Source organism: Cibotium barometz, chromosome 43, assembly GCF_041138505.1.
Source record: "Cibotium barometz isolate CiBa-2024 chromosome 43, ASM4113850v1, whole genome shotgun sequence".
Lineage (NCBI taxonomy): Eukaryota > Viridiplantae > Streptophyta > Polypodiopsida > Cyatheales > Cibotiaceae > Cibotium > Cibotium barometz.
In genome coordinates, this window is record NC_141088.1 from 69,302 (window position 1) to 93,371 (window position 24,070).

The 24,070-nt window shown below is 46.6% G+C and overlaps 1 protein-coding gene across 2 annotated transcripts in view; it reads left to right on the plus strand.

Annotated features, from left to right (window-relative positions):
• Positions 1 to 24,070, plus strand: part of LOC147613391 (pentatricopeptide repeat-containing protein At2g03380, mitochondrial-like) — a 70,156-nt gene that overhangs the window by 16,348 nt on the left and 29,738 nt on the right. Inside the window, exon 2 of one of the 2 annotated variants that reach the window (XR_015263177.1) lies at positions 4,343 to 4,448. The exons of the other annotated variant lie outside the window; for it this stretch is intronic. The gene's annotated coding sequence lies outside the window, so the exon portion shown is untranslated. Of the gene's footprint in view, positions 1 to 4,342; positions 4,449 to 24,070 lie in introns of those variants that run through there. 2 annotated transcript variants of the gene reach the window in all.

Consider the following 24,070-nt stretch of genomic DNA (forward strand, 5'->3'; position numbering starts at 1 on the left):
CTAACCTCGAAGATATGACTAGGTATATTCCCTTATAGCCCGAGTTGGTTCTGGATCAACGTACAAAACGGTCTTGGAATACCGTTTATTCAGAGTACTTAATCAAGTGGAAGGGACGGTCTGAGATCGAGGCTACATGGGAGTCAGTGCGTAGTTTGAAGAGTCGATTCCCCGAATCCAATGTTGAGGACATCAACGGTCCATAAGGGGGGAAGTATGTTACGTCCCAGGGCCAACTAGGGTTAAGACCTTTGGGTTGGGTTAACCATAGCTCAAGGTTAGGCATCTTAAGTGGGGGAATTGTGAACTCTCTATCCTCAATTATCGCTCACATTCAATAGGATACCCATGCACATGTTGCTTGGAAGAGACTCTCCGACATCTACGACCGGAAGACACCCATGAAGAGAGTTTCCTTGGGGCTTCAAATGTTGAAGCTTTCACCAATTGATTTTACTTCCATGCGGGATTACATCGACAAACTGGGGTCATTTGCGATATGAGATTTCTTGGTGCGGGAAGGAGATTTCGACTGAGGATATGGCCATCCGGCTACTTGCTCAGTTGTCCTCGAAATATGAGAGTTTCTATTCTTCACTTCTTACCTCACGATGAACGGAAACCTTTACTTGGGAAGAGCTGGTGCCTATGGTCCTTGATTAGGAAAGTAGATTCAGGGATTCTTCTTTAAAGAAAGGTAACGAGGCTTTCATTGGACAGAGAGGGGGACAGCCTAACAAAGGCAAAGGTGAGGCACCTAATTCTAAGGACTCTTAAGGACTCCAAGGATGCAAAGCCAAAGGGGTCTTCAATTTCTAATTCTTTTGGCAACGAGAAGGTTTGTGATTATTGCTCCAAACAGGGGCACTTAGGGCGACAATGCTAGAGTCGCATGCAGGATTTAAAAGGGAAGTCAAAGGACAAAGGGGCAAACTCATTCGTCAAAGTTGTGGAGGAGTTAGCTTTTGTCACCTTGATTGATCTCGAGTCCGAGACCCCCCCTCCAGTGGTTGAGTAGGCTCTTCCTTCTTGTTCCCACTCTCTTGAGTGGATTTTGGACAGCGGTGCCACACAGCACATGACTTATCGCAAGATTGGCTTGATAAACTGCAGCAACGCCGTGGCAGAGTTGCCATTCGAGATAACTCTACTGTTCCCATTCTTATCGAAGGGACAATGCCCCTCATTCTGGATGGCAATGAAGGAAAGTACACCTCCAGAGTGCTATATGTGCCAAATTTAGGGTTTCATTTACTTTCTGTACACGAGATTTGCAAATTGTTCACTAAGGTTGAATTTATGGAGGACTCAGTAGCCTAGTTTATTAACCATGAGCCTTAGGTGCCTGTAGCAGCCTGCCTTCCCTAACCTTGCCGGATAGGCACGTAACACCTTGCCTTGGCTACCTTTTGTAGTAAGGAATCAACTCGTGGATGCCTAGACGCCTAGATGCATGGCTGACATAGGGTTTATAGTCAACCACCGAAAGGATTGCGCATGAAGTAGTACAAGCCATTGGGGTTTTGGCCTTTCTTTGATTTTCGGCCCCAACAGCGTGCATAAGCCTTGCTTTTTCCTCCTCTCCTGCCCTATGCACATCCATGCTCAAGGACACATCCATGCAGGGAAAGCATGGCTTTCTTGCCACCATGCAAGCCTCATGCATGCTTTTTCCCCAAATCCAAGGTTCTATGATCTTATCAGATCTACTTTGATACTAATGTAAGACCATGCCCAATGATCATCTGACTTAGAACTGAAACCCTAATGAGGTTTCATAGACCCGACATCGTACACATCGTATGACTGCAATAGATTGTGGTTTGCGACTCACCAGCCAACTGGAGTCCTCCGCACTTATCCCCGAGGCTGAGGTATGATTGCCGCGAGCTTGCTTGGTACCGATGGCCCTAACCTAGCGTCCCATACCACTAGGTGGAACCACCCACCTTGCAGTTCATGGACATGAGGTCTTGCACACCCCTGGTAGCCCACCATTCTACTGAGTGCTTAGTGGATACATCCATGGACCATACCTGATAAGTGCCCCCTCAAGATATATAACAATAACCTGGCCCTTGCTTTATTTATAAGCTTTTAGGCCATTAATTATAAGCTCTTAGCCAATCTAGACCTCATCTTGCTAGCGCCCTTAGCCCACATGTGAATCCTTGGGTCCCCATGCCCTAGCGAAGCCCTAACCCTAACGTGGGTTAGTCCACGTCCCTAGTCCTAACTTTAGGCTTGTTGGGACATAACATTGGGTGAGGCTAGGAGTGAATGAAAGGAACCCTCTCATGATTGAGATTAGGGTTTAGCAAGCTGGTCTTACATGAGGAAGGGTTGAGGATGAGAATGAAACATCTTAAATTTCTTGATATGGCTTGTTCTGCAAAAAAACCACTAAGTTTGAACATGTGTGCCTCTTGTCGAGCAAACGTCTTTACTTGACCGGGGGAAACTATAGGAAAACTGGCAAAACTTCAATCTGAGTGAGTAACCACCTGCTATAGCACCTCCCTTTATCAGGTGAGATGGTGATACGACCACTTGATAAGGAGATCACACTTACAAAAGAAGTGAATCCCAAGGAAAACATTTTTCCCAACGTTGGCACTACATAGAAAGGCTGCCTCTCAATGTTGTTGCAACTGTAATTCCATGTCTTGCACTTGTGCTAAAGTTTGAAGAGTACCACCTGGAGAAGCTTGTGCTAAACAGTGGATGGCTATTTGAGTATATCAAAGCTTATCTCTCTTCATCAATGTTGGTGAAACAATGTGCCTGGATGGCTCTTTTGTTTTAGATTTATCACTGCGCTTAATCAAATACTAGTAAGCCGGTTCACTTGTGTCTTCGGACAATTCTCCCTTGTGTTGCCTGTGGATATCAATGACATATATTGGTTCTAAATTTTTGACATATGTTTGTCTTTTTCATTGTTTCCAACTTTATGTTCACAGAGAAAAACATTTTAATGGCATAATATAAAGGGCATAGCCATAGAAGGGGATGAGGACCATTGGGGGTCTGACCTCATGTATCATGGGGAGCATTGAGCATAGGACCTGTCAAATCCCTCGGAGATTTGCTTGCATTCAGACAGCTTTCCTTGGAGGCTCAAGAGAGAGGCCAGGCTGGGATCCGGGGTAGAGACAGACTCAGCAATGACATCGACTCTACTATTCCCTAGGAGTGGCTGACCCCTATCCCAGATCTTACTCCGCGGCAGTGGTTGGGCGTGTTTACTAGGCATGATCTTCTCTTGGCTGTTCATGGCGTGGATGAGAGCTGTGCTTTGCTCACTTTTTCTATTGGACCCCATGGAAGATTAGAGAGATCAGAGCCCCCTTTGGATGATTTCAGTGGTTGCACCTTACAGAGGGTGAGGGTGATCGGATTTCAGGCATGTGGCACATTGACCCCCACCGGCCAATGTGGCCACGGAGAGACTTTGGTGGTTATGGATTTGGGAGAGCCATCTCCTCACGTGCCTCTAGTAGTGGACTTGGTGTGATCCTGCTAATTGGGAGGAGACATTGGATACCCCGTTCTTTGCATACACCGCGCGGCTAGGCCGCAGGATTCAGATGCTCGAGGTTGAGGGCACCCCGGCAGCTGCAGTACACTGGCAGTCACAGGGCCTCTCAGCATTTTCTCTCAGATTTTTGGAAGAGGCTATGGGACAATTTTTGGCCTCGAAAGATCACCCTCTTTCTTTGGTTGATGCATCGTACACAGGAGTTTGGCGGTTGGCACGTGGTTGGCCATTGGCGGTTGACCAGCAACTTGTCGAGGTGCGGCCACCCTAGGAGTCTTTAGCGACACTGTCTTTGGACTTGGCATTCCAGACCACATGTGTGGGTATCCCCTCCCCCTGTATGAGATAGCCTTCTCCTCAAAGAGAGGCCACCTGGAGGAGAAGTGCATCTTTCTCCACCTTTTGATTCTTTGGTTTTCGCCCCGTACATGGAGGCGATTTTGAATCTAGCCCTTCGTGGTTGTATTTAGCCCTTCGAGGCAGGTTGTTTTTTGTTAACTAATAGAAGTATCTTTTTCCCGGAAAAAAGAAGAAGGGGATGAGGACCTTGTGCCTAATGTATGCTTTCATGGTTGTAGGAGAATTGGCTTAGTGGATTTGAGAGTTGTTTTTAATACTGAAAGTTGGAGCTGAAAGAAATTGACAGTTTGACATTGCCTTTTCACATGTGCGAGTAATCCCAATTTCAGATCGCTAAGATAATGACTCCGATTTTCATGAGTTGATATATCAAGCCACATTATTTTGTTCCGGAAGATGCACTTTCTCATGTATTTCATGTGAAAAACTTTTGCATTACAGAATGGTGCAGCATATGTATGCTTATTTGTAGGCATTCTTCGTGATATCACGAAAGAAGAGACATTGGAATACGTTCTTGCCCTTATTGAGGAGATGCTTTCAGGTTTGCTGCTTTGACTTTCTTTTCTGTTGACAGCATGCAATAGAATTTATGTATTCATTTGTGTACAATATTGAAGGAGTTAATTGTTGGCATTAAGATTCTCTTCAAACTTTGAGTCTTTGGGAGCCGTTGGTTAGCTGCAATGTTGAAGAGTTGGTTGTGATATTTGTGTCCTGAGTGTTCAAGGCAGCCACATTTCCTGGATCCCTTCTCTCTTTCCCCCTTGAAGAGGATATTTTTATTGATGTAGATACAACAAAGGATGAAACAGAGAGTATATGTCACAGACCTACTCGAGCACCCGACAAGTGCACTGAGGTGTTAACATGTAAAACTTCTAGCAGGCGTGTGTGGTTGTGGTGGTTGACAGAGCCTCTCCCTGATAAAAGCAGAGATGGCAATGGTGTCCCTCTGTGCTTCATCACACTTTTCAAGGATGTCAGGGCAGCGTGCGTGAGTGGTAGCAAAAGCTGGGCATTCCAAGAGAGTGCTGCGGACTTGAAGGGAGCAAATGATGAGAGCCTAGACCAGTGCAATGGGTGTGCTAGTAACATGGTGTGGCTTGGCTTTCTCAGTGTCTCTTAAGGGATTGGTAAGAAGGTGTGAGACATATCATCAAGCAAACTTGTCATGTGTAAGACATGTGCAGGCTAATCCCTTTAGGGAAACAGATAAAGAACCTGATTTTGGAGCTAGGTTTGGGCAGGAGAACCTTGTGGAGAGGGCAGGAAGCTGTCAGCCAGATTTTGATGGAGTATTCTATGTCGGCTGCAGCATTTATTGGAATATATATTTGTCCTAGACCTGGCGGACAGCAGGTCGGCCAGTCCATGGAGGTTTTCCAGCCCTATAAAAGGGCAAACTTGCTCATTGTTAAGAGTCACTCACTCCTCTAGAGAGTAGGATCACTAGCTTAGGTTTAGATGAGGACTCTATGAGTCAAGACCACCTTTTGATGGGGAAGAATTGGCTAGCCAAGAATGTACACCTTTTTGTACTATAGAATATATATACTGAATACTCAGCTCTCTCTCTCTCTCTCTCTCTCTCTCTCTCCCCCCATGCTTGATATTTTGGAGAGTGGTATACCATCTACTCGGAGCTGATGCTGCTCTCATGTTTCGATGTTCTTAGTATTCCATGATGAGTTTCCATGGACAGTTTTGTATCACCCCAGCGAGATAGCTATGTTTATGTTTTCTTTCTGTTTTATTTTCCATTATATGATGAGATATGCCATGGACATTATTGTATCAATTTGGTGTCATAGGCCCATTTGGTCTTTAGTAGACGCTTAATCTCTCTCTCTCTCTCTCTCTCGGCAGACAGGACGCCCATTTGGTCTTTAGTAGACCCTCTTGGCAGATAGGAGGCCGAGCCATGATAAACCTAGACAGAGGACCCTGACAGATTTCTTCGGCACCGGCACCGGCACCGGCACCAGCACCAGCAACCCAGCCCACACACCTCCTCATACCTTCTCCATTGGGCCATCAGGTCACCGACCACGCTCCCAGGGAGTCACCACTAATAGAGCAGTTATCTTATGTCGTGCTCGTCGGCCACGCCCACCCGGATCCTGACCACGACATCCTCACCATTGCCAGATCAGAGCCATTATTGCTCGGCATCGGAGGCACCTACCTCGCTTCTACGACCTCTCCATTCTAGACAGCCCCATGGTGGAGATACTTGATCTAAGGAGAGGGCAACACTTCAACTGATCAGCATACATCGATCTACCTGATATACATTCAATATTTTCCAGTATTTTCTACTCAGTATCATCTCGGAGTCTTACAATTCTGTTCTTATAACTGTAGGACAATGAGTTTATTGTACTTTTTAGTCTCATTTAGTTGTTCTCTTTGATGAGACACCAACTTCAGATGTACTCTCAGTTTTGGTCTCATAGGCCATTATGGCCTCTTAGAGACGTTAATATATCATTTCATTTCATTTTCTCCCTCTCTCTCTCTCTCTCTCTCTCTCTCTCTCTCTCTCTCTCTCTCTCTCTGTGGTCACTTTGGCCTTTTGAAGACGTTCATATAACATTTCATTTCATTTCATTTCTCTCTCTCTCTCTCTCTCGCCTTTCTGCAATTGCTTTTTGTCTCTTCGCTCTGCCTGCCTCTTTCTCTCTCTTCGCCCCCCTTTCTGCAGTTGCTTTCTCTCTTCGTTGTCACTCCCTCTTTCTCTCTCTTCGCCCCCCTTTGTGCAGTTGTTTTCTCTCTCTTCGCCCCCTTTCTACAGTTGCTTTCTCTCTCTTCACCCCCCTTTCTGTAGTTGCTTTCTCTCTCTTCACTGTGCCTGACTCTTTTTCTCAGCACCCGCCCTTGCTCCCTTTCCCACCTGCCCTTGCTCAGGCCCCCAAGGCAGCAACATAATCCTATCTGCTGCTCCCTCTTGTCGCCTGTACCTGCCTCCCCACTTGCAGCTGGCCACCTATGGGGGCCACCAGCTGAGGACCAAAATCAATACTAGAAGGGAAACCCCTTCGGTCCAACACGGACAACTCGCTGGCAGCAAGGACTAGAGGTGAGAAGGAGAGGAAATAGAAGATCTTGAGAACATAGAAGATCGACGACCCTTAGAGTGGAAAACGAGACCTTGAGGGCACGTACTCAATTCGAAGAAGGAGAAATTCAACTATCCCTCAATGATGAGCTGAATACACTTAGAGAGCAAATGAAGACCCTCTAGGAACAAGAGGAGAAGAAGGCAAACGAGGCAACCACATGGGCCGAGATGATTAAGAAGACACAGAAACAAGTGGAAGAAGCGGACAGCTGGATTGAGGTTGCCAAGAAGCAACGGAACCCACCATCATCCCCAAACATCATCAATGACACACTCCAAGAGGAGAAAAGAAGGAAGATTAGGGCATTGAATGTGAGAGTGTTGGGATGCAAGGAAGGAGCCTTGCCGAAAGAGGACGCCATAACACTATGCAGAAAGCTGGAAATCCTTGATACCCCCTTCGTCGAGGCATGGAGGGTGGGCAAAGACACCACCAAGGAACGCACACTCATCCTTAAGTTTGTGGGGTTGGAGGCGAGGCAAGCATTCCTTACCAAAAGGTGGGCACTAAAAGGAGAAAAGACTTGCCTCGAAGACGATCTCACACTAGCACAGGTGGAATGCATGCCACACATTTGGGCTTGGAGAAGTTGAAAATTCGCAGAGGGTTTTTGATGGCCTAAACAGGCTCCGATTTTGGAGTTCTTTCGCTCGGGAGGCTTGGGAAACGACGAGGAACACGGCTGTGCAAAAAATTGGGTCTGCAATGGTGGCGGCGGCGGCCTGATGGCTCAGCTCGCAGATGGGCGTTGCTATGGCGGTGTTGCTGGAAATCCCCAAAATCAAAAAATTGATTTGGGGTTTTGTTAATTCACACTTGGGCGAGTCTACTGATGCACGCAAAATGATGGAGTAGTAGTGGTAGCAGGCACGATAACAATTTTTTGTGGCGGGGCAAGTGGTGGTTGCTGCAAATTTGTACGGTGGGCAGCTTGTTGGCTGCAGATCTAAGTGGTGACCAGCGTGATGCTGCAAATCCGTATGACGGGCAGATGCGCAGATCCGTACAGAGGCTGTGATACCAATGTTGAATGGGGGAGTAGATGCTTTGCACAGAGGCTTTGATACCAACCAATGTTGGATGGGGGGTAGATGCTTTGTGCGCGCGCGCGCACACACACACACAGAGTCGTATCAAGCTGAGAGAGAGAGAGAGAGAGAGAGAGAGAGAGAGAGAGAGAGAGAGAGAGAGAAATGAAATGATATATTAACGTCCTCAAAAAGCCAAAATGACCTATGAGACCAAAAAGGTTACAACAATTGGTGGATCTGATACAATGTCTGTGTAAGAAAAGCTAAAACAACTAAACAACTAACTGAAACTGAAACAACAACTATGAGGAAAAGTAAGGTATTGGGAGCTCCTAATGGATAACATCTGGGAAGGAAAACTCCAGCAACAAAGGTAAGCATCATATACATCACTATCCAAAGATGTCTCTCGTCGGTCGATGGTGCTATGTATAAAGGAGACTGATCGAGTGAGTGCCTCTACTACCAATGGGGGGGCAGCCATCTCTGCACGGATAGTATCATGTGGTACGGAGGCCTTGGCCCTAATCATACGGGAAATCATAGAAACCAAGGGCCTCTCCATACATCTCCATCCATCAGTGCTACTAGCTCGGCTGTGGTGATCCACTAAGGATCCCCATATCTCCACTCCATACAGCAGCCAGAGCTTTGTTCGAGGTTCCTGAAACTGAACCTGTGAACACATCCTCTCTAGTCTCCCCAATGCTGCATAAGCTCTGGTCAATCTGGTCTCCGCTCCTCTCCACAAGGAAAATAGTGGGCCACTAAAAACCACACCAAGGTAAGTATATGCATTTGTATACTCCACTGTCTCCTGACCATATGTAAAGGTGGGTACTGACCTCCTAACCCACTGTGCTGTGGTATTAAACACCATCACCTTGGTTTTACAAGGTTAACAGACAATCCACTGTCCTCTGCAAACACGTGCAATGCATCCAAATGCTGCTGCATCCCCTCTGGAGAATCTGAGATCAGCACAATATCATCAGCATACAATAACAACGGAATCCATGTCCCTGCTAGCTGTGCTCCCTGCTGTCACCCTCCCGCTCTACATAGTCCGAAACCTCATCCACATATAGCCCAAATAAGGTGGGAGAAAGGGGGCAGCCCTGTTTCACCCCAATAGTGGAGCGACCCATCTCAGATATACCCTGAGTAGTACGTACCTGCCCCACAATTGTCCTGTATAAAGCCACGATTCCCCAAATCAGCTCTGTGGGCACTCCCATGATCCATCTCCTGTAGTTTGCACATCAGTCTGGCTTTCGGTACTGTGTCAAAAGCTTTGCGGAAATCCACAAAGCAACAATAAATCCTCTTGCCATATAATCTGCCCTCCTCAATAATAGCTCTGAGTGTCAAGATATGGTCAAGAGTGGAGAAAACTTTCCTTAACCCTGCCTGCCCTGATGCACGTATGCCCTCTCTCTTTGCCCATTTACTCAACTCCTGCTGAAGAATAGATGCATATAATCTAGCCAATGTGTGACCAATCATGATGGTACGATAATTCCCAGGAAGCATGGGATCCCCTGACTTGAAGATAGGCACAATCGTGGACATATTCCAAGTCTCAAGAAAACCCTCACACATGGCTCGGTTAAACATCATAGCAATAAGCTCTGCAAGCATATCTCTGGCATGAATAAAGTGCTCTGCTACCAAGCCATCATGATCATATGCTCTCCCAGTCCTCATCCTGTCAATAACTTTCCTTACCATCTCAGCAGTAAAGAAAGCACATGTCTCTGGGCATGGCTCCGATGGGTCTGGCAGGGGCGGCTGTCCTGGTGCTGTGTACAGGGATGCTGCATACTCACCCCAAATCTCTGTGGAGGTAATGGCTGGTGATGGTGAATGCTCATGGAATAGTCTCCATGCCTCGCCTGAGTCCTGACTCATAAATAATTGATACAAATCCCACTCTAACTGAGCAAGATAAGCCCTCTTCTTCCGTCGCACTAGGCGCCGGAAGGTAATCCGTGACTGTCTGTGAGTGGTAACACCCATGAGCACCTCTCTCTGTAATCTGATCCTCATCTCTCTGCACTCCTCATCATACTAGCTGTTTTGGGGCATGTTCCTAGATCGTCTCCGTGTAGGCTGACTATGGGGATATGCCTTTGATGCTGCAGCATGAAGCGTCTCTATCAATATCTAAGTGAGCTCATCTAATGGCCGTCCCGGCTCCTCGGCACATAAGCGTCTGTATATCTCATCCGTGTACACAGTGTCAGTCTCCCTCGTAAAGGTATAACGAGTGTGTGTGGAGACCTGTCCCAATGGAGCGGTGCTGAACTGAAATGTGAGAGTGAAGGACAAGATAGCATGATCCACTGCTACTCCAACCGGCCTAGTGCCTACCATAAAATCCTGAAAAGAGGGAATGAGACTGGGCTGAGCCATAACATAGTCCACTGTACTAGCACCATGCCGATGTGGAAAGCTAGTGAAACCGCCCGCTGTTGGGAATCTCTGTAGGCCATTCAGGATGGCCAATCCCCATGTCTATCAAATACCGCCCATACACTGCATGTTCCTCATCCTGTGAGAGTCTAGATAGGCCCATATCCCTAACATCAAGCTCCCTCAACATCTCCTCTGAGGTATCATAAAATACTGTCTGGTTATGGGCGGTCCTGGCATTGATGTCCCCCAGGAGAATGATGTCACCATCCCTGGAGAACTCCCAAATGTCATCATCCAAAATAGAAAAGGGAGACTGCATGCTAGGTGATGCATACACTGATGTACTAGGAGCAAAATAGCATATAGCAATGTAGAGATATCTGCCCGTCTCTGTCCTCAGTCTAACCCACATGTACCTAGCCTGCTCATCTCTGTGGACTATATGTATTAGTGGCTGCAGCTCCTCTCTAAACAATACTGCCACTCCTCCTGAGCCCCGTCCCCTATGCTTTGAACGAGTCTCCTGTCTACAAGCTGTCTCCCATCGGTATCCACTAACATGTGGCATGGACTGTCCAGGAGCCTGATGCGTCTCACAGTAGAAGATGATGTCCCTCCCAGTGAAACTATCCTCAAAAGCCCCTACATCAAGGCGTAGAGATCCATTACAATTCCAAGTAGCAACTTTGAGTGTAGTCCCATAGGTCTCGCGCCGTCATGAAGAGCGCCTCTCCATAATCACCACTCTACCATCTCTATAGAAGGCCACTTTCCCTTTCTCTCGGGCAAACGTGAGAGAGAGAGAGAGAGAGAGAGAGAGAGAGAGAGAGAGAGAGAGAGATTAATGTCTTCAAAAGGCCAAAGTGACCTATGAGACCAAAGTTACAAGCATGTGACATTTGATACACTGTCTGGAAAAGAAAAGAAAGAACTGAAGGTAAGTATCTAGCCCTACAATACATCAGTAGGGAGCGTCCGGAAGCAGCAACTAGGGAGAGTGGGAAGCTAATGCTACCAGTCAAAATGGTGTACATGAGTACATGGATACTCGAATACATGAATATGGGGGAGTACAAAAGTGACAGTGAGTACAACAATATATGGCTGGAGTGGTAATCATCCTAGGAGCTCTAGCATGGGTGTCTGCCGGATGGCCTGGATATCTGCCATAGTGAGATGCCTGATCGGACGAGCCCGATGCCTCGCAATGATGCTCTGAATCCTCCGGTGTTGGCACCGTCTCCGATGTGAGGATTCGCGAGCCCTTGGGCGTCTGGATGTGTCTCATCAAAGAGAACAACTAAATGAGACTAAAAAGTACAATAAACTGATTGTCCTACAGTTATAAGAACAGAACTGTAAGACTCCGAGATGATACTGAGTAGAAAATACTGGAAAATATTGAAAAATGTATATCAGGTAGATCAATGTATGCTGATCAGTTGAAGTGTTGCCCTCTCCTTAGATCAAGTATCTCCGCCATGGGGCTGTCTAGAATGGAGAGGTCGTAGAAGCGTGGTAGGCGCCTCCGATGTCGAGCAATAATGGCTCTGATCTGGCGATGGTGGTGGTCGGGATCCTGATGGGCGTGGCCGACGAGCACGACATAAGATAACTACTCTATCAGTGGTGACTCCTTGGGAGCGTGTCGGTGCCCTGATGGCCCAATGGAGGAGGTATCAGGAGGTCTGTGGGTTGGGTTGCTGGTGCTGAAGAAATCTGTCAGGGTCCTCTGTCTAGGTACATCATGGCTCGGCCTCCTGTTTGCCAAGAGGGTCTCTCTGTGTTTCCTGAGCTCAAGCAGAAACAATCCCAGGCATCTCTGATCCTCAAACTCCATGACCCTGCGTAACGGCCCAAAACCCTGTCGGAAGAGGCAGTGATATCTCCCTCGGATCTCATAATAGACTGTACATCGGCAAATGTAGTGTTGCTCTTTCTCTACCTCCTGGTAGCATAGCTGACAAATGCGGTCATCCAAGATCTGATACACATATCGCCCTATCTCAATCCGCAGCTGGTGTGATGAGGTCCGGATCTGTCCAATGGCACAACGTATCCCATGTGATAGGTGTACATCCATGTACGCCGGGCGGGTGATAAAATCATCTGGTGAGAGGTGTAGAAAATGGCTCTTGTAATGAGCCATTTTCGTGCCTAAGGGCTCAAGGGGGCTAGTCCATGTCCTCTCTGTGTCCACTCTGATGATATCCATCCTGATCATGCGGTTTTGCTCTGAGCAGGTGAGATCCAAAAATGGACAATCCAGACTGTATTGAAAGGGTGGTAGTGCCTCTATCCGCAAACCATGTAGGTCAAACCATGATCTCATCTGACCGTACCAGCAACGAGTATCTCCATCCTCTGCCAATTGTATGGATGAGGTCAATGCCAATCGGGAGTACCTCTACTGAGGGAGCTCCCATAGCCGTTGTAAAAAAGTAACTGCTTGGAATAGGGCCTCGGTTACTACTGGGGGGCACCCAGCTCAACCCGAACAACTGACGGAAACCTCTGCAAGCCATTAAGTACGGCCAACCCATGTGCAGTCCCCATATCTACCAAATATCTCCCATACTCTGTGCACTCCACATCCTGTGAGCATCTGTCTAATCCCATATCCAGAGTGTCCAGCTCTCTCAGCATCTCCTCTGTGGTATCATAGAAGGCCGTCTGGTGGTTGCCCGTCCAGGCATTAAAGTCCCCTAACAGGATGATGTCTCCATCTCTAGAGAACTCCCGTATATCATCATCTAGCATAGAGAAAGGAGACTGCCCTCTAGGTGCTGCATATGTCGATGTACTAGGAGCAAAATAGCATATGGCAATATACAGGAATCTGCCTGTGTCGGCCCTCAGTCTCACCCACATATATCTAGCTTGATCATCTCTCCGAACGATGTGTAGAAGCGGTTGCAGCTCCTCCCTGAAAAGAAAAAGAGAGAGAGAGAGAGAGAGAGCGAGAGAGCGAGAGAGAGAGAGAGAGAGAGAGAGAGAGAGAGAGAGAGAGAGAGGCCATAGTGGCCTATGAGACCAAAACTGAGAGTACATCTGAAGTTGGTGTCTCATCAAAGAGAACAACTAAATGAGACTAAAAAGTACAATAAACTGATTGTCCTACAGTTATAAGAACAGAACTGTAAGACTCTGAGATGATACTGAGTAGAAAATACTGGAAAATACTGAAAAATGTATATCAGGTAGATCCATGTATGCTGATCAGTTGAAGTGTTGCCCTCTCCTTAGATCAAGTATCTCCGCCATGGGGCTGTCTAGAATGGAGAGGTCGTAGAAGCGAGGTAGGCGCCTCCAATGCCTGGCGATGGTGAGGATGCCGTGGTTGGTGGGCGTGGCCGACGGGCACGACATAAGATAACTGCTCTATCAGTGGTAACTCCTTGGGACCATGGTCGGTGCCCTGATGGCCCAATGGAGGAGGTATCAGGAGGTGTGGGGGCTGGGTTGCTGGTGCCGAAGAAACCTGTCAGGGTCCTCTGTCTAGGTACATCATGCTCGGCCTCCTGTCTGCCAAGAGGGTCTCTCTGTGTCTCTTGAGCTCAAGTAGAAACAAACCCAGGCATCTCTGATCCTTAAACTCCATGATCCTGCAGAACGGCCCAAAATCCTCTCAGAAGAGGCAATGATATCTCCCTTGGATCTCATAATAGACTGTACATCGGCACATGTAGTGTTCCTCTGTCTCTACCTCCTGGTAGCATAGCTGACAAATGCGGTCATCCACGATCTGATGCACATATCACCCTGTCTCAATCCGCAGGTGGTGGGATGAGGTCCGGATCTGTCCAATGGCACAACGTATCCCATGTGATAGGTGTACATCCATGTACGCCGGGCGGGTGATAAAATAATATGGTGAGAGTTGCAGAAAATGGCTCTTGTAATGAGCCATTTTCGTGCCCAAGGGCTCAACAGGGCTAGTCCATGTCCTCTCTGTGTCCACTCTGATGATATCCAGAGAGAGAAATGAAATGAAATGATATATTAAGGTCCTCAAAAGGCCAAAATGACCTATGAGACCAAAAAGGTTACAACAATTGGTGGATCTGATACAATGTCTGTGTTAGAAAAGCTAAAACAACTAAACAACTAACTGAAACTGAAACAACTATGAGGAAAAGTAAGGTAGGAGCTCCTAATGGATAACATCTGGGAAGGAAAACTCCAGCAACAAAGGTAAGCATCATATACATCACTATCCAAAGATGTCTCTCATCGGTCGATGGCGGATATCCTCAATGTCCTCCATGGTGAGTACTCTGACTGGACGTCTCCCATGCCGTGCTAGTATGGTCGTGATCCTCTGTTGTAGACTCCGTCGGTGTTGGGATGGGCCTCTCATCTTGGGGCGCGTGGACCGCCTCAACTCTATAGCCCGATCAATCAGTGTACCTCTGGTGCGGCTATACTCTGGGGCTAGCTGCAATGCCTGCTAGCCTGACTGCTCAATCTCTGGTCGAAAGAAGTCTGTAATCTGCCTCTGAACGTCTTCCAAAAGACTGAACTCGGCCTATGAGACAAATCAGTGTTCCTGTGTGGGGTATCCTTTGTCATCCCAACAAAATGAAAAAGTATTGAACTAAAAAGCTGAATCTGGGTGTGCAATAAGTACAATGAGTGGGGGAGGGGATGGAGCTCTACTACTAGGAGAATGCAAAGCTATATGCATGGAGTATCCAATCATGATATGCAACCGAGCTAGCTCCATCCTGTACCATACTGGGGGTATAAAATGGTATACATCAATGAAGGGGGTATCCACAGCTCCCTGAAGAACATGCCTGGGTGTGCTCTGAAGCGAGCCAGTCGCTCCGCACCCTCTCTGTGAAATTGAGCTCTGATCTCTGTCATCTCTCTCTGGTATAGGCGTGGTGTCCGAAAGCCAGGTGCCCTCTGTCTCCTGCGGGCTTTGAGTGTCTCTGCTCTCTGGGCTCCCTCTTCGCTGTTCCCCGCTTCGCTTCGCTGTTGGCTTCACTGTTCGCGCTTTGCTGCTGCCCGCTTCTGTTCCCTGTTCGCTTCCCGCCTCTGTGCGTAGCTGCCCTCTCTGTTCGCTACTCCCGCCCACTAGCCCTTCCGCCTCGCTGGCGCTATGCTGGCCCGCCTGCCTGTCCGCTAGGCCCTGTGACCCCCTTTTCCCACCCACCCTTGCTCAGGCCCCCAAGGCAGCAACATAACTCTCTCTCTCCTCCCTGCCTGTGGGAAGGGCTGCAGAGTAATCTCGAGGAATGGCTTCGAGTCTCCAAGTGAAACTCGAGGCCCTCGAGACGGCAATGAAGGCACTAATCAAGGAGAACAAGAAGACATCCGATTCCAACCTCAATGAGGTGGAGAACAAACTACACCGGCACATCATGGCCCTCGAAGCACGGGTCATGGACCTTGAACAAGAGAACACATCACTCAAGGAGGAGGTGATTGCATTGAAAGTGGAACTGGTAGCCGTCAAGAACACCGAGAAGGAAGAAGGGGAGATCAATGACAACACTCTCACGGCCATCAAAGAAGAGATCTCCAAGGAGATCACAAAGGACATGGAGGGAAAATTCGAAGCCAAACAGTCAGGATGGGTTGAGGTGGTGAAGAAGAACATCCGTAAAGAAGTGAGGGAGGAGACTCAAAGGGAAGAACATCAAATCATTCACACCACCATTGAGGAGGAGGAGATGAGGCATGCCCGCCACCTCAACATTTGAGTCACAGGTATAGCCGAGACACCCAACTCCACTCCCGAGAAAGATGGACAGCTTCTATGCATGAAGCTAGGCTACAGGGAAGAGGACCCTCTCCCCTTCACCAAAGCATGGAGAGTCGGGAAAGACTCAACACGCAAACAAGCCCTCATCCTACAGTTTGCTGGAGAGACAGAGAGGGTCACCTTCATGAGGAAGAGGGTGATACTACGAGGCTTAGAGGGAGCTCCTATTTTCTTGGATGATCTTACGAGGATGCAGCTAGAGCATAGGAGAGCTTGCATGCCACGAGTCTTACACGCGAAGAGAGAAGGCAAGAAGGCCTTCTATCGAGATGGTTGGGTCATCATTGATGGCCGGTCCATGGATTAGCAGTTTGGGGCCTATGGGACACAGACCAGGCCACTGACAGAGATACACATGGCAGTATGGAACTGTAATGGTTCACTATGGGTGCAGCCTGGACGCCTGGAGCATGTTATGGTGGGGAGAGACATCATACTTCTGACAGAGACACATCAGAGCCCAGAGAGAGGGCTACCTCGAGTAGAGGGATTCCAGTGGGAGTCAGCATACAGGAGGACCACACGCCAGGGTACCTCGAGAGGGTCGGGGATCAGGATCCTCCTATGTCATTACAGAGGACATGCCACACGAAGAGGAGACAGGAGCCTCGCCATACACTTGTCTGTCAGAGGAGATTATGCATTATTCTACACTAGTGGAAGTATTTCTTACGGGTGACTTCAATGCCCACACACAGAGCAGACAGTGTGAGGTGTATGACTATGATGACATGGAGATCCTCCATCCTGTGGATCTAGAGGAGATAGGGGCTAGTCGGGCATCAGAGGACATTGGACTGGACAGAGGACATTATGGGGAGCACTTACTAGAGTTGGGAGCCAGGCATCGTCTCGTTATTTATAACGGGATGCTACAGTGGCCGGGATCAGGAGGGTTGACATGCTTCCCACATGGGGGTCATACACGGACCGGTGGTAGACTACATTATGGGGTCTTTGGAGGCATCACAGCTTGTCACCTCATTCTCCATTCCACCTCGTCCTATTGGGGCAGATCATACATACTTGGCATTTTCACTAGCCGGATCACCAGTATCACCAGCCCCCCACATACCGACGCCACACATTACCATCTACTTCACACATGACATGGCAGACATATACACTGGCAGAGTAGAGGATGGGCTCCTACTCATGGATCCCCTGGACCTATGGATACCATTATAGCCCAACTGGCATCACTCGCTGCATTACAGAGCTTCCCACATCGTGTCCACTCAGGAGAGCCTGCGAGATCTGGGACTATGCCCCAGAACAGATGGTATGATGACGAGTGCAGAGCCCTATACTCACGGCTCCGCATAATACAGAGAGCCTTGGGTGCCATCACAGAGCAGGAGTCGAGGAGAGAGATGAGGAGACTTACTCGCCGCAAAAGGCGGGCCTTCGCAGAGATACAGGAGCTAGAGATCTTCCATTTCTTCACGAGTAGAGATAGCCCTATCTCATGGCGGCACTTCAGAGAGCCCCAAACACCGACACCTATTGCAGACCCACACACATAGCACACATATGCAGAGGGCCTATACCACGCCCCACAGCAGCCACCTATACCTCAGCCACAGGAGCCTCGACCTACCACAGCTAGCTTCTTTACCCACTCGATGGTAAAGGAAGCTATCCGCCGCCTACAGCATGGACGGGCCGCCGATCATATGGGCCTACAAGGTGAGCATCTCATATATGCAGTAGATTCTTTGGCTCCTTTTCTTGCACACCTGTTTAACAGGGCACTAGCAGAGGGTTTGCCTGCGGAGTGGACGATGCACACCATTGTGCCGATCCACAAAACAGGGGATATGCTCGATCCGAGCAACTACAGGACGGTTATGGTTGGCCACGTGTTGCCCAAACTCTACGGTGCAGTGTTGGAGCAAGAGCTTAGCTTATATGCTGAGCGAGTAGGTTTACGCTCATCAGGGCAGGCAGGCTTCAGGAGAGCTTTCTCTACCCCACTGACCATGTATTCACTTTGAGATGTATGATTGATTAGGCCAGAGTGAGGAAGAGAAAGCTCTATTGCTGCTTTGTGGATTTCCGTAAGGCATTTGACACAGTACCACGAGAGAGGCTCTTTCAGCGCCTGCAGTCTCTTGGCATACCAGCAGATATGACATGGGGCATCTATGCATTATATAAGCAGGTTTTTGGGTGAGTCAGATGCCCAGGAGGTATGTCCGAGACTATTGCTAGCACCATTGGTGTGAAGCAAGGATGCCCACTTTCCCCCACGCTATTTGGGTTATACATTGATGAGGTGGCTGACTTCATTACACGGGGAGGCGGAAATGGAGTTGATTTAGCAGGTACCTCAATACATATTATGCTTTATGCTGATGATATTGTATTAGTGTCTGAGTCTCCAGGAGGTCTACAGCAGCATCTACATGCACTCGATGATTTCTGCACACAGAGGGGTCTTACTGTGAACCTTGGGAAAACCAAGGTTATGGTCTTTTATACAGCGAGACACGGCAGGAGTCAGCTGACATTCACTCTCGCCGCAGGACGCAAGGTGGAGGTGGTGACATCATACGTGTACCTAGGGGTTACCTTCTCTGCAGCAACCACGCGCTTCACCATGGGTCAGGAGCTAGAGCTAGATTGACACGGGGATATGTAGCATTGGCTATGCTAGAGAGACAGTGCCACCAGGCGCATTTTCAGGAGCCTCGGATGAAGGGGTGGCTATTTGACACATTAGTCACACCGGCACTGATATATGGAGCAGCGGTATTGGCGCCAGGCCTTGCTACCCATTGATGGACACAGATAGAGAGACCACAGGCCCTCATGATGGCACGCATGATACACAGCAAACCGTCAGTACCTCATGACATTATTTGAGCAGAGTTTGTTGCACCTCGTATGATGGTAGAGGCCATATTCCAGACTATATGCCTGCTAGACAGATTCATAGAGATGCCAGAGGACAGATTGTCATATAGTGCTATTGAGGCATCTAGACAGCTGGCTGAGGCAGGAGACAGAGGATCATGGGGAGAGAGAGAGAGAGAGAGAGAGAGAGAGAGAGAGAGAGAGAGAGAGAGAGAGAGAGAGATGCTAATACTTCCATATTGGGAGAAGGCGGCCATTGGGCCACCTCAGCAGACCATAAGTGGAGAGGGTGCTCATTTTGTTGTCCATACTCTTAAATAAAAAGTGTTTGATTTGTGAGAGCCTAGCCGGTTGCCACATCTAAATTTCTAATAAGTGCCCAAACTCACTTAGAACTTGTCAGTGTGCTTCTAGGAGTTGCGAATAGTCTTGGAAGTATACCTCCTCCATCCACTTAGCATCCATGGGTGAACTTCACAAGGTAGCGTCTTTAACGTTTTCCACCTGCAAGCTTATGCTTCTTATGAATCACAATCTGCTCTGGTTGTAACCCCTCTTCCAGCTCATCCAAGTGGTCCCACATATTTGCGCAAGAGGCTTACATAAAAGGCATTGTGTATCCTCCAACGATTCAGAAAAGCTAGCTGAAAAGCCACTTGATTGACCTTGAATGGTCCATAATACTTGGTAGAGAGCTTGGGAGACATCCCCTCTTTCCTAGGCTTTTTCCGAAGTCTAGCTTTCTCAAATTTCAGCAATACCCAATCATTCTCTTTGGTATCCAATTGCTTTCTATGCTTATCAACAACTCTCTTATGCTTTTCTTGAGAATGCGCAATGGCTGTCCGCACTTGTGCATAGGCAATTTCGAGGTCCCTGACATATTCATCGGTGGCAAAAATCTCATACTTTGTGTGAAGGATGGGTAACATTACCACTTTGCAATACATGATCTCAAATGGGCCATTTCTAGTAGAAGCATGCTTTGTGTTGTTCTATGCAAATTCCACAAGTGGCATGATATATGCACATACATAAGCCTCTATGTCTCTTATGATACTTGGCCAAAAGAAATACCTCTTAATCATTTGAGTGGTAGGCAATATTCCTCTATGTCCAACAGAGGAAGGAGCATGACATTCGTCCAAAACTTTCTGCCTCATGTTTGAAACTACACATAGGTAGTTATCTTTCATACGATAGTCATCTTTCATTACATAAGAGGTGTGTGCATGACCAGCCATCAAATCAGTGGATATATCTGCAAATTCAATGTTCAATTGATAAATGTCTTGCATCCCAGATAAAAGTCTTGATGTGAGGCAATTGAAATTGCAGCCACGCATGGCTTTCTTGATAAAGCATTTGCAACCACATTCTTCTTGTGAGGGGTATGCAAAATCTGAAAATGAACATGGAGAGGAAATTGGCCATCCTCATATGCTTTTCCGAAAGCTTAGTTTGCGTAGAAAATACCGAAAGCTTTGGTGATTGATCTTGATTTTAAATTCAGCTCCCAATAAGTAGCGTTTTCACATTGTAAGAGCACGAATCACAACCAATAGCTCTTTCTCGTAGATGCCAAGTGAAAGCTCAACAACATGCAACTTTCTACCCTCATATGCAACGGCATGTCTTTCTTGATTTAGGACAGCTCCTATGCAAGTGCCACGTGCATCACATTCAACACTGAATTGCTTTTGTAAATTGGGAATAACCAAAATTGGCTCCGATGTAATGGCATTCTTGAGCTTAAGGAAAGCATCAATTTCAAATTTTGAAAACATTTTAACACAGCTTGTTTCTTGGTACCTTCATGCAATGGTGAGGCAATCATTGCAAAATGAAAGATAAACATCTTGTAATATAAGCATAAACCAAGCAAACTGGGATTTTCATGTATGGATATGCGTTCTGGCCAATCCTTCATGGCCCAGATCTTTGCATGATCCATTTGCACACCATGTTCAGACACTACGTGTCCAAGATAGTGAATCTCCGAGATGTAATGGCATTCTTGAGCTTAAGGAAAGCATCAATTTCAAATTTTGAACATTTGAACATAGCTTGTTTCTTGGTACCTTCATGCAATGGTGAGGCAATCATTGCAAAATGAAATATAACCATCTTGTAATATAAGCATAGACCAAGCAAATTGGGATTTTCATGTATGGATATGAGTTCTGGCCAATCCTTCATGGCTTGGATCTTTGCAGGATCCATTTGCACACCATGTTCAAACACTACGTGTCCAAGATAGTCTTGTTTGTTTTGGCTATGGACTCTTCTTGGGCAAGTCTTTTCACTTTATCTTATTCTTTTTTCTCCTCTTTGAGCAAGCATGTCTTGGATTAAGGGTCCATAATAACTTTTCAGCTTTCTCCCATTGATAAACCCACTGTATTTTATGCCGTTGAGGATCTCAATCCTGATAGATCTTGTGGAGTGAATTCTATAATTCTTAAGGGTCCCATTCCTCCCAAGAGTTTCAGTTTTATTTATGTATTACTCCCTATTCTAAACAAAAGCACTAGGTTACCCTCACTAAGCTCTTTATCTTTTATATTTATTACTCCCTGTCCCAAAGAAAAGCACTAGGTTACCCTCATTAAGCTCTTTGTCTTTTATATTTTGGTCAAAACATTTCTTTCATCAGCGTTTCTACTATTAATCCATGCATGGCTAAAATTTATGTCTCTTCTATTTTTTAAAGATCAATGAGTCACTCAACCATAGCATTTTTAGTCGACCTCTCGCTAATTTGTGAACCTCAAGCTGGGTACTATTTATTCCATAGGCATTACAACATTCTCCGAGAGGAAGAATACACTCTTTTTGCAATTAATCATGAGCTTATATTTCCTTAGTTTATTAAAGACCACTTTGAAGTGCGTCTTATGCTCTTCCTTATTCCTTGAACACACCAAAATGTCATCGAAAAAGACATTTTGGTGTCACCAAAATGCAATTAATCATGAGCTTATATTTCCTTAGTTTATTAAAGACCACTTTGAAGTGTGTCTTATGCTCTTCCTTATTCCTTGAACACACCAAAATGTCATCGAAAAAGACACCCATAAATGCTATATGATTTTTGAAAATTCTGTCCATCCTTTGGTTAGAGAGTCCTGGAGCATTCATGAGACTGAATGGCATAACCAAATACTCATAGAAATCAAAAGACGTGCGAAAGGATGTCTTGTGTACATGTTGAGGCATCACTCTCACTCCATGGTAGTCACTCTTGAGATCAATGCGACAAAAACATCTAATTTGTCCCAGATAACATCAATTCTCGGAATAGAAAACTGATTCTTGATGGTTATCTTATTAAGTGCCCTGTAATCCACACACTTGCGGAATGAACCATCCTTCTTTGGCACAAGAAAAGAGCGGATGAACAAAATGGCTATGAGCTTGGCCACACTAAGCCCTTCTCTAATAGGTCACCAACCTGCTTCATAATCTCCTCTTGTGGGTAGGCATTCACATGATATGTCGGCCTATTAGGAGGTGTACTACTTGGCACCAAATCAAGACGGTGATGCTTTGGCCATGGGGGAGTCATTTCACTCACCAATGCATTTACGAAGCAATCTCTATACTCACTTAGGAAGTTCAGTCTATCATGAGTAAGAATCTACATGCTATGTTCCACATCAACACGTAGAAAAAGCAAATACGAAGAAACACTCTTTTTGATTGCTTTATTGATTTGAACATGAGATACAATGGGGATAGTATCACCCGATATTCTCCATCTATAAGATGCTCTCAGCCTTTCTACATAAGAGATAGCTTGTTTGTCTTGCAGTTCTTGCGGGGCTGAAGGCGAGTGTGCCACGGTTACATCCAAAAAGAGGCGCATTAAGAAAGTTCTTGTGGTCGAAGTAGCCTTTTATGTGAATTCATAACTTTCCATTGAGAGGAGTGACCTTCACATCCTTCTCAACAAAGGTAGAATATGCAAGTATCTCAGGTTCCATTTCTCCCACTTCAAACCCCGAGGTGGCAGCCATTTGAGTGGAGATGAAGTTGTCGGTACAGCAGTCACCAAACATGAATAAGGCGGGTTGATCTTTAAGTTAGTCCCATGCTTTGCATACTGCTCTATCCTTGCTTCATGACCTGTATTGCCTTGCACATCGGGCACCATGCTCACATGATTTTAGGCTCATTATCTTTTCTTTGTTTGTACATTGGCATGACATGTGGTCTTTACCACCACATTTAAAGCATTTGGCCTCTCTCGCACGCCTTTTGCTACTGAGGTAACCCATATGTGCTGCTCTTGTTACATGGCTTCTTCTTAGGCATTTTCAGCTTTTTGGAGCATTCTTTGCATCCTTGAAATCCCTTTAGGGTGGCTGTCCATCTTTGTGCATGTCAAAACCAGCTTTGTCCTTCCCTTTTCCCATGCTTAGGTCAATCTTTGATTGCACCCACTTGACATTAACATTCTTGGAAGCTAAAGCTGAATTTATAAGTTGCTGCAAAGTTTGATCGGGGTAAATTTCAAGCGGATCTAGAAATCTACCCCAAGCAAGCAAATCTTGAAATCTACTGAAGCCCAAATCTTTGATACACGAGAAGTAATTGATTTTCCCTCTATTTGACCCAACCAATCTCACGTTTTGTGTATGTCTTCGCAAAATTGGGAGACATAAATTGAGCATAGAACTTGCTTTTGAGTTCAGTCCATGGTTGCAGTGGTGTTGTTGGAAAGCTTCTTGGCCAACCACCAATGTACAGCAGTCCCTTTCAAATACATTCACTTGTCTAAGCTTTGATCCCTTGGTGAACTCTTCTTCATGAAAGGCAAACTCGAACTGGGAGATGAAAGATAAACCTTTGGTGGAGTCATACTCGCTATGGTAGTTTTCAAATTATGTCCGTCTCCACGTGGCTGGACGTGATCTTAGGCTTGCGTCAAAGGAATGCCTGTGTGAATTGTATGGTGTGG